This window comes from Ochotona princeps, chromosome 8, assembly GCF_030435755.1.
Source record: "Ochotona princeps isolate mOchPri1 chromosome 8, mOchPri1.hap1, whole genome shotgun sequence".
Classification (NCBI taxonomy): domain Eukaryota; kingdom Metazoa; phylum Chordata; class Mammalia; order Lagomorpha; family Ochotonidae; genus Ochotona; species Ochotona princeps.
Window position 1 is genome coordinate 26,495,813 of NC_080839.1, and position 10,118 is coordinate 26,505,930.

General features: G+C 43.4%; 1 pseudogene; it reads left to right on the plus strand.

The window, feature by feature from the left end:
• The first annotated feature begins 1,009 nt into the window (after window positions 1-1,009).
• On the plus strand, window positions 1,010-1,108 carry LOC118760781 (U6atac minor spliceosomal RNA; annotated as a pseudogene).
• The last annotated feature ends 9,010 nt before the right edge of the window (window positions 1,109-10,118 follow it).

Sequence of the window (10,118 nt, forward strand, 5' to 3'; positions counted from 1 at the left end):
GTTCAAGTCTCATCTCCATTTCCTGCTAATGAACAAACTAGGAGTTGATGATGGCTCAAGTACTTGGGCTCCTGTCACTCATGTGAGAGTACAGATTAAGTTCCTGGTTCCTGGCTTTAGTCTGGCCTAGCCCTGGCTGTGCCCCACATTTGTGGAGTGAACCAGTAGGTGAGAGATCTCTATCTAACTCTGTATTTTTCAAATTAATAAAATTTTAAAACAGAACAACATGATTGACACTGTCTTTTGTCTCCTGTGCAACTATTTCCTCGCATAAAAACAATACTCAGAGTGATTAAATATAAGCAGATTACCTGGGTGTTTAACACTGGTATGAGTGTTGAATGAATTTCTTTTTCAGCTTGATACAAAAGTTAATCAGATCCACCTCCTTGTGAGAATCATGTTATGCAGACTGTTTAATCGCTTTTACTTCTGATGCTTCAGTTGCAGCAATAGAAGCTGCTTCATCTATTGTTTCATGGATGCTTTTTTTTGGGAAAGGAAAGTTCTATTTCTGGGGAAGAAAATCATTTCCAGTGTACTTCCTCAACTAGCAAAGGCTTTTTTTTTTTTTAAGATTTTATTATTATTATTGGAAAGCCGGATATACAGAGAGGAAGATCTTCCATCCGATGTTTCACTCCCCAAGTGAGCCGCAACGGGCCGGTGCGCCAATCCGATGCGGGAACCAGGAACCTCTTCTGGGTCTCCCACGCGGGTGCAGGGTCCCAAAGCTTTGGGCCGTCCTCAACTGCTTTCCCAGGCCACAAGCAGGGAGCTGGATGGGAAGTGGAGCTGCCGGGATTAGAACCGGCACCCAAATGGGATCCCGGGGCTTTCAAGGCGAGGACTTAAGCCGCTAGGCCATGCCGCCGGGCCCTAGCAAAGGCTTTCAATAAGTCATTTAAGTTGTGTTTTTTACTTGAAGAGTAGTTGTGATCTGGTGCACGAATTTGCTAAAAAGAATTTCATCTCTCTATACATATATTCTTAAAAAAATTATTTAGTGTCACATAAAAGGAGAGAAGGTTAGCAACTCCCCTTGACAAGGATAGAAGAGGCTCTCAGGCCTGACAACACACATATGTTTAAAAAAATTCTTTGTGGCTCAATGGGCTGAGCCACTACCTATGATGCTGACGTGCCATATGAGTGCTGGTCTGAATCTCACTGCTGCACTTTGAAACCAATTCCTTGTTAATGCAGTTGATACTCCCGAGAAAGCAGCAGATGTCCTGAGGGCTTGGCCACTGCCATCCATCAGGGATTACTGGCTGGATCCCTGGATTCAGTCTAGAATAGCTTTGGTCACCTGGGGAATGCATCAGCCAATGGAAGACCTGTCTCTCCTTTCTCTCACCTTGTGTTTCAAATAAATAAATAAATCGTAAAAAGCTTCTTTAGAGACTATATCAGACACTTGTCATATCATCAAATTCAAGCAAAGAAGAATCCGACAATCAACTCTATTCCAAAGTACATTCTAGCTAAGTACAGTTACTTTCTTACATCTTTCACTTTTTTTCCTCAAAAACATTAGAACTGCATGTTATTTTTCTTTACAGGCTTCTTTTCATAAGATGAAGGAATGTTTCTATCTCTTGGGATATATTCCATATGCAGCTGGAGGAGAACAGCAAGACAGCTTTGAGGTGTGGCTACAAGACAATAGGCATACCTCCTCAGATATTGTGGAGATCTGGACCCCCAAACTCATGGCATTTTATTCAGATTTGCACTCCTAATATTGACCAGGTTCCGCCTATAATGAAACTTCACCCAAAGATGAACTAGCCAGAAAAGATTCAGTGTGGAAATGCCAGTACCCAAGTGTTGCAAAAATTGTGTCATTTGCTTAAAATTCTATGAGCCCTTGAATAGCAAGATCTTAGAGTTAGTACTTAACATAATGCAGCATATTTCTTTTCCATCTGTTAGAGTCCATAGAGAGCAGATTTTATATTTGCTTTAAGAAAAAAACTGGATACTTGGTTCACTGAAAGTTATCAGAGATCAAATATCAAGACCAACTACGAGAATGGCTAATTTGCTGGTCAGACCTTTGCACTTATTAGCTTTCCTTCTTCTTGGAGGGCTAAGTTCTGAATACAAAATAATCCATCAAATATTTCTGAAGCTAGATTTTACAGTTGCTTTTTTAAAAAAAGATTTATTTAGTTTTATTTATTTATTTTTATTGGAAAGGCAGATATACAGAGAGGAGGAGAGACAGAGAAGACGATCTTCCATCCGATGGTTCACTCCCCAAGTGACTGCAATGGCTGGAGCTGAGCAAATCCAAAGCCAGGAGCCAGGGTCCCAAGGATTTGGACTGTCCTTGACTGCTATCCCAGGCCACAAGCAGGGAGATGGATGGGAAGCAGGGCTGCCGGGATTAGAAGTGGCAACCATATGGGATCCCAGTGAGTGCAAGGCGAGGACTTTAGCCACTATGCTATCACGCCAGGCCGTTATGGTTGCTTTTAAGAATAAATTTTCCATGGGGCTCGGCGGCATGGCCTAGTGGCTAAGGCCCTCGCCTTGATCCCATATGGCCGCTGGTTCTAATCCCAGCGGCTCCACTTCCTCTCTGTCTCTCCTCCTCTCAGTATATCTGACTTTGTAATAAAAATAAAATAAATCTTAAAAAAAAAAAAGAATAAGTTTTCCATGTTATTTCATTCTTAGAGATAGCCACTTGGACTTTGAAATAGACTGTAAAATCACCACCCATAAGACATCTTTGGAAGGATTATTCAGGCCCAATTGTTGAGGGGTGTGTGTGTGTGCCCTCTCTGCAATGCCACACTTCTTTAAATCACTTCACTAATTGAACGTGAGACAACAGAAAAGATTTAGCAAAATTACTATTCTTTTTACTCATCAGGTTTAAAAAAAAGAAAGAGAGAAAATTTGCCCAGCAGCATGGTGGTAGAGTATAGGATTATGACAGCACCCACAGGTTATCAGGGAAATCTCTGAGTACAAAGAAAAATTATGATTAAGCTATAGAACTTTACCCATGTGTTTCACCCTTCAAACAACAAAGATGTGAAAATTAATGATTCAACACTTAATAGGTGCTCACAACATTTACCAAAGGTGCATCTACTATTTAAGAAAAACAATCACCCTTAAGGAAAAGTGGTGAGAAGTGAGAGTTGTGCAGTGAGTTAAATGCTACTTGGAACGCCCTATCTCAGAGTGGAATGTTAGCCACTCCACTTCAGCCCAGCTCCCTGCCAGTGTCCTGAGCAGCAGCAGGTGTCGACTGCCTTCCACCCAGCTGGGAGGCTCAGGTGGATTTCCTGCCTCCTTCCTTTAGCTTGCCTCAAACAATGAAGCAGCAAATGGAAAAATCTCTGTCTCTTCCATCACTCTGCATTTTAAATAAATAAATAAATAAATATTTTCTTTAGGGCCCGGCGGCGTGGCCTAGCAGCTAAAGTCCTCGCCTTGAAAGCCCCGGGATCCCATATGGGCGCCGGTTCTAATCCCGGCAGCTCCACTTCCCATCCAGCTCCCTGCTTGTGGCCTGGGAAAGCAGTCGAGGACGGCCCAAGGCTTTGGGACCCTGCACCCGTGTGGGAGACCTGGAAGAGGTTCCAGGTTCCCGGCTTCGGATCGGCGCGCACTGGTCCGTTGCGGCTCACTTGGGGAGTGAAACATCGGATGGAAGATCTTCCTCTCTGTCTCTCCTCCTCTGTGTATTTCTGACTGTAATAAAATGAATAAAAAAAAAAAATTTTCTTTAAAACATGAAATAAACATTTGTTGGAAAGATCTGAGGATTATTTGCTACTATCTACATTAAAATAGTATTATCATTACTTTTTAAAAAGATTTATTTATTTGAAAAGCACAGTGTAAGAGAAATACTTCCCAAATGCATTAGTAGGAGCTGGATAGGAAGTGAAGCACGACCCAAATCAGTACTCCATCCAGTGTGCTACAAGGGTGCTCTAAACTATGGCTTAATCTGTTGTGCCACCATGCCCACCACAACAATGGATTACTTCTTGTTCTTACTGCATTTTCACTCTGGGTCAATTCTTTATTTTGTTCTCACTCAGAGACCTAGTCTGACAAACACCACATCATTCGGATATTGTTTTGGGTTTTGTGATAGGGAAAAGAAAAATAAATAAATATACATCAGACTTAAATGCTTCTACCTGAAACAAACACATATCAATTTACTCACACTTCACCATGTCCAAACTCATACAGGTGTTCTTCAAGATGGGCTAAGCCTGAAAGTTAGAAGATAATTGAATATTACTAAATAATAGTAATGCCTACTATAATTATTTAAATTTTTATACTCTTTCTAGTTTTGGAAAGATTTATTTATCAGATAGTTACAGAGAGAGGAGAGAGAGATCTCTGTCTCCAATATTCTTCCAATGTTCACTAACTCTCTAATGGTTGCAACTTCTGGAGCTGGATCTGGTCAAAGTCATGAGTCTAGAACTCTGCCTGGGTTTCCCACATGGGTGGCCTGGGTCCAAATAATTTCACCATCTTCCCCTATTTTCCCGGGCATATTAGCAGGAAGCTGGATAGGAAGTGAGCAGCCAGGTCTTGGATTGATGCTCATATTGGATACCAACATCGTAGGGGATAGCTTAACCCACTGTGCCACAATGCTGGTCCCAAACCTTTCTACTTTTTGAAGGGTTAATATATTCAAAGATGAAAATAGGGACAGGCATTTGGTACAGTGGTTTAGACACTGCTTGGACTCTTGTATCTCATGCCAAATTATTTGGAGCTGATTTCTGGGCCTGCTCCTGCTTCCAGCTTCCTGCTAACATGCAACCTGAGAAGCAGCAGATGATCGTTTGAGTACATGGGTTGCTACTACCCATGTGAGAAACCTGAACTGTGTTCCTGGCTCCTGGCATCAGCCAGGTCCAGCTCCAGAAGATGGGAGATCTTCCTCTCTTTGTAAATCTCTCCTTTCTGAGCTGCTTTTCAAATAAACAAAGCCAAAACATTTTTTCAACAAAAATGTGATTGCCTGTGAAAATGCTCATGCTCTATTTCCCACAAACAGTATCAATTTTAGGTTGTTCTCAGAAAAGACCTACAATGAGAGAACCAACAAAGAAGGAAGTAAATGGAAGTCTAAGAAACACTAATAACCTAGGAACCCTAACAGACTCTTTCCAACTTGTATTATTTCCCTATATCAGTTAACCACGTATACTGAAAATGACAACACAGAAAGAAAAGAAACAATATGGAAAACCATAGTTCCTTTTCCTTCAAGTTCTTGTTTATTTAAATAATCAGTAATCCAAAGGTATACAGCATTGGAAGAATGTCAAGATGTAACAAAACATCTTAGTTTTGGGCAGTTTCTATTTTTTTGGTAAGAACAAAGCACGTGTGCATTCATAAACTATGAAATACAGGTTGTTTAATTCAGTCATTCTACATTTGAGTTAAATGTGCTTATATTTGCATTTGAAATTGTTATTGTACAATATAAAGATTAATGATAGATTTGAAACGAGTCACTTGAAATTTTTAGGGGCAGACATTATAGCACAGTGGATTAAGTCACCACTTGTGCCTACTACATGTCATACTGTAGGAGTCACTCAAGTCCTAGCTCTTCAACTTTCATTTTTTTTTAAATGTGTGTGTGTATATATATATATATATATATATACACATTAAAATATATAAATATTTTGTTTCCTTCATATATCTGATGTAAAAGGAGATTTTAAGGGAGAAACCCCACCCAGTCTCCTACCCACCCCAAGTCCCGGATGTGGGGCTTGCTCCGAGGGTCTTGCTCAAGTAGTCTTGATAGTTCAACAGTTATGAACCACTGCCAATCTCGCCACTCCAAGCACGATGAGGTCATTGAAGAATCCACTGATTGACATAGTCCAACTTAGAATCTCTATTTGCCCAGTCTTTCACTGCCAACATATAGCTGAGGTGGTTGATTGACTTGTTCTGTCCTCAGTCCTTTCGTGGTTAGGGTTCCGAGTCCAGCAGTTCGATTGGGGAGATCCCGAAAGAGACCTTGTCTGAGGTGTTCCCAGACCAGTTTCTCGTATGTACTAACAAGCACAAGTTCATCACCCCGATCAGTTGGTGGTTGTAATTGCTGGGTTGGTTCTGTTTCCAGGCCTGTCTTCTACTGGAACCAATGGGTGTTGCAGTCCAGCCTGGTTCTGCCCAGCACATACTCGGCCCTCGCATAAACCAGTGGGAGCTTGCAGCCTAGTCGGAGCGACCCACAATAACCCGCACCAGGCCCGCCCCATACCCTGGTTTGCCAGTATGTGCAGCAGACTAGTCCAGTCTGTCCCACATCCCCTTCTGCTCATACATGTCAATGGGTATTAAAGCCTTGTTCAATCTAACCAGCTCAACTATTCAGTCTTCACGGATGTTGCTGGATGTCTGTCTAGCTACCCCAGTCCCTGTACTAGTTTTTGTGCCCTTCCGTGGGGGTGATAACCCAAGAGGGAGGAGCCCACTATTGCCCTCCCAGGCCACTCCCACATTATGCACTCTCCAGGTGGTTCTGCAGTTTAACTTGACAGAATTAGACTCCAGTGCCAGCTTCTGCCAGCTGATGCTGTGTCTAAACCCAAACAACCCTCACCCACTCTAATTGTAGATTGCACCAGTAGGATCAATCAGCCCAGCCTGGCTTTTCCCTGACCTAGTCCTCATGAGGTCCACATAAGGTTGTAGCCCTGCTTAGTCTGGTCTGCTCCCATCCCAGCTCACGCTCTCCAGTGGAAGTCTAGCTCTTCAACTTTCAACCCAGCATCTTACTACTGTGCATCTGATGATGGCCCAAGTACTTGGGTCCGGGCTGCCCTTGTAAGAGTCTTAGATGGAGTTCCTGGCTGCTGGCTTTGGCTTGGCTCGGTCCTGTCTACTGTGCACATTTGGAGAATGAGCCATTGAACAGATCTCTGTCTGTCATTCTGCCTTTCTTTATTTATTTTTCTTTATTTATTTTTAAAAGATTTATTTTTTTTTTATTGGAAACAGATATACAGAGAGAAAGAGATACAGAGAGAAAGTTCTTCCATCTGCTGTTTCATTTCCCAGGTGGCTGCAATAGCTGGAACTGAGCTAATCTGAAGCCAGAAGCCAGGAGTCAGGAGCTTCTCTGGGTCTCACATGTAGGTGCAGGGTTTCAAGGCTTTGGCCTGTCTTTGACTGCTTTTCCAGGCAGGAAGCTGGATTGAAAGTGGAGCAGCTGGGATTAGAACCAGCAACCATATGGGATCCTGCCACGTGCAAGGTGAGGACTTTAGCTCAGCCACTAGGCTACTGCACTGGGCCCCACTGTGTCTTTTAAAAGAATAATCTCTAAAACGTATTTTCTCAGGACTGTTGCAGTGGCAAGATACTCCTCCACCTGCACAAGGAAGTAAAACCAATGCTTGCTCTGGGGAGAAAAATCTGTGATTGGAAGGTGAGGAAAGACAGGCAACTCCCACTGTACTGACTTATGCTGTTTCCACATCCAATGCCTACACAGAATTCTGAAGTACAATTAGAAAACAACTATCTTTTCAGCAGTTGCAGTTCCCTTTTCAGTGGAGAAGGGGCTTTTCTTCTCAGCTACCAGGGGAGAAAGGTCTCTTGCCTGCCTGCTTTGATGACCCCCTGCTTTCTTTGTTAGCAGCAACAGAGGAAATGAATAAAGAACAATGTTTTCATACCTGGTGCAATGGGTTGTGTTTATTTGTGTATGTTAGTAGTGAGTGTCTAAACCGGACATCTGAGTCATCATCAGCCAAGAGCAGTAGTGGAACACATGGGGGCAATGCTAAATAGAGTTTTGCCATGGAAACAGTATGAAGTTCCCCCCAAAAAAATACACACAGGCTTTTCATGGGATCCAGCATCTGTACTCTAGGGACATATAAAACAAGCAAAAGTGGAGATTCATACAGATGTGTGTAGATTACTTCTAGCAGATGGTTAGTGGGTACCAAAGAAAAGCTGCCTGGAAGGGTGATGATGATCTTTGTGGAATCCCAGCGATACTCTGGAATTGGAAGGTAGGAGGTACAGTGAATAGTGGGGAACAGTTGCAGGCCAGTAAGACAAATAGGTTTTCTCAACTCTTCTCTGCCTCCTTTGCAAGCTCAACATTCCGTGACAGGGATCCAAATTCCAGGCAATAATTTCAGCTTTCTTTTTCAAAAGAGTGACTATCAAGGGAACTTGAGTATTTATAGTTTCTCAGAGCAAAGTCATTCATCATCCTTCTGACATTCACTGTTGCCCAGGTAATACCTAGATCTCAACTGCATTCATATCAAAGCAAAACTACCCTGTAACAGGCCTCCCTTACTCTCATATTTCCTATTTCTTTCTTCTTGAGTGTGAATAACAATTCCAGTAAGGTAAACCTGTAATAGGAAACTCATACCAAGACAGGAGATTCTGGATAAAAACAAACAACAGCAACATATTTAAAAATCCAAATAAATAAAAATAAAATTTGAAAGATTTGTCATGGTTTTAAAATATGCCCCAAAATTTGTTGGCTTTCTTTCTCTTTTTTAAAATGTTGATGTTATTGTTTACACAGTTGAGATTAGGGTGGTGAGGGTAGAGATATGGAGGAAGGAGGTCGGATATATGATTCAATATTTTTTTCTCTTATGTCCAAAGCCAGGGAAGCAGAGGGGATTGCTCCTTGCTCTCAGACTATATCAGTGCCTGGGGATGGGGAAACGGGTCATTTGATAAGACCTTAGAGACCCGATGTGGGGAAGAGTGCTCTAAGGGTGTTAATACGGTTGTTTTGATAGTTTCAGATGTCAGCTTTGTTGAATCAGAGTTGGCTTTCCAAGGTCTACCGGCTGATCAAGTCCACCTTAACGCATCCCCAGGCCCAGGAACATGTTGCAAAACTCAGCCAGGTGACCGGTGCAAAACCTGTTATGCTTTCCATCCTCTGATGAAGCACTTCCTCTGCTGGTCTAGAGGAGTTGTTCTTCATGTCCTCTGTGTACATGTGGGCATGTTGTCCACTGCACAGGGGTCAACAAATGAGGAATCCCAGTTCTAATACATGTACTCCAAGGTCAGACCACATATTTTGTTTTGTCTCCTATGGCCAGGGTCTGAGTTCAACAGTCTAGCTGCGGAGTCCTTCAAGAAACCTCGCCTGGGATGACCTCAGACTTGCCAACCAGTATCAGGTTTGGTCCATTACCTGCACCAGCCAACACAGATACCAGTAAATGCCCCTGACTGGTCAGTTCTGCCCCAGCCACATCTCCCACACGAACTGATGAGTGCTGCATTCTGGCACAGCTCAGTTTACCAAAGGCCCGGTCTTCAGGTATACCAGCAGGTGTTATAGCCTTGTCAGGGTGTTCCCCAACTACCCTTACCAGGTCCATCCCCAGCCCTGGTTTTTGCATGTGCCAGTATGTGCTGCAGACTAGCTTGGTCTGTCTTGCAACTTATATGGCTCTGTGCACACCCAAGGGTGCTACGTTTTAGCTCAGCCCAATCCACCTCCAGACCCAAAGTACATGTATTAAAATGGGTACTGCTACCTTGACCAGTCTGCCCCGCCCCCAGCCTTAGCCCTCATGCTCACCAGCAGGACCTGCAGCCCAGCAGGAGAGTGCCTACAATTCCATACCAGGCCTGCTCCCAGCCCTGGTTCTTGCACTTGCTAGGGAGTACTGTGCTCCAGCCTGAAATATCTCACGCCCAGTCCCAGCACTTGCCAACAGGTATGGTAGTCTAACCTAGCTTAGCCTGCTGCCAAAACCAGCCCACATGCTGGATGTTGGGTACAGCAGCCCTGGTAGAACAGATTACCCCCAGTCCCAGCTCTCAGGTTCACCAGAGGAAGCACTGGTTTAGCAGAACAGTCCCTGAAGTTCCCCTACCACACCCATTTCCAGATCCAGATCTTGTATGTCCTGGTGGATGCTGCAGCCCAGTCTGATATGGCTGGTCTCCAGTCTTGGCACTCACTGGCAACTACTGCAGCCTAACCTGACTAGCCTGTATTCATTCCAGCTCTCACTGGTGGGTGTTATAGCCTAGCCCCATGTGGCCCACCCCCAGATCCAGCCCACATGAATACCAAC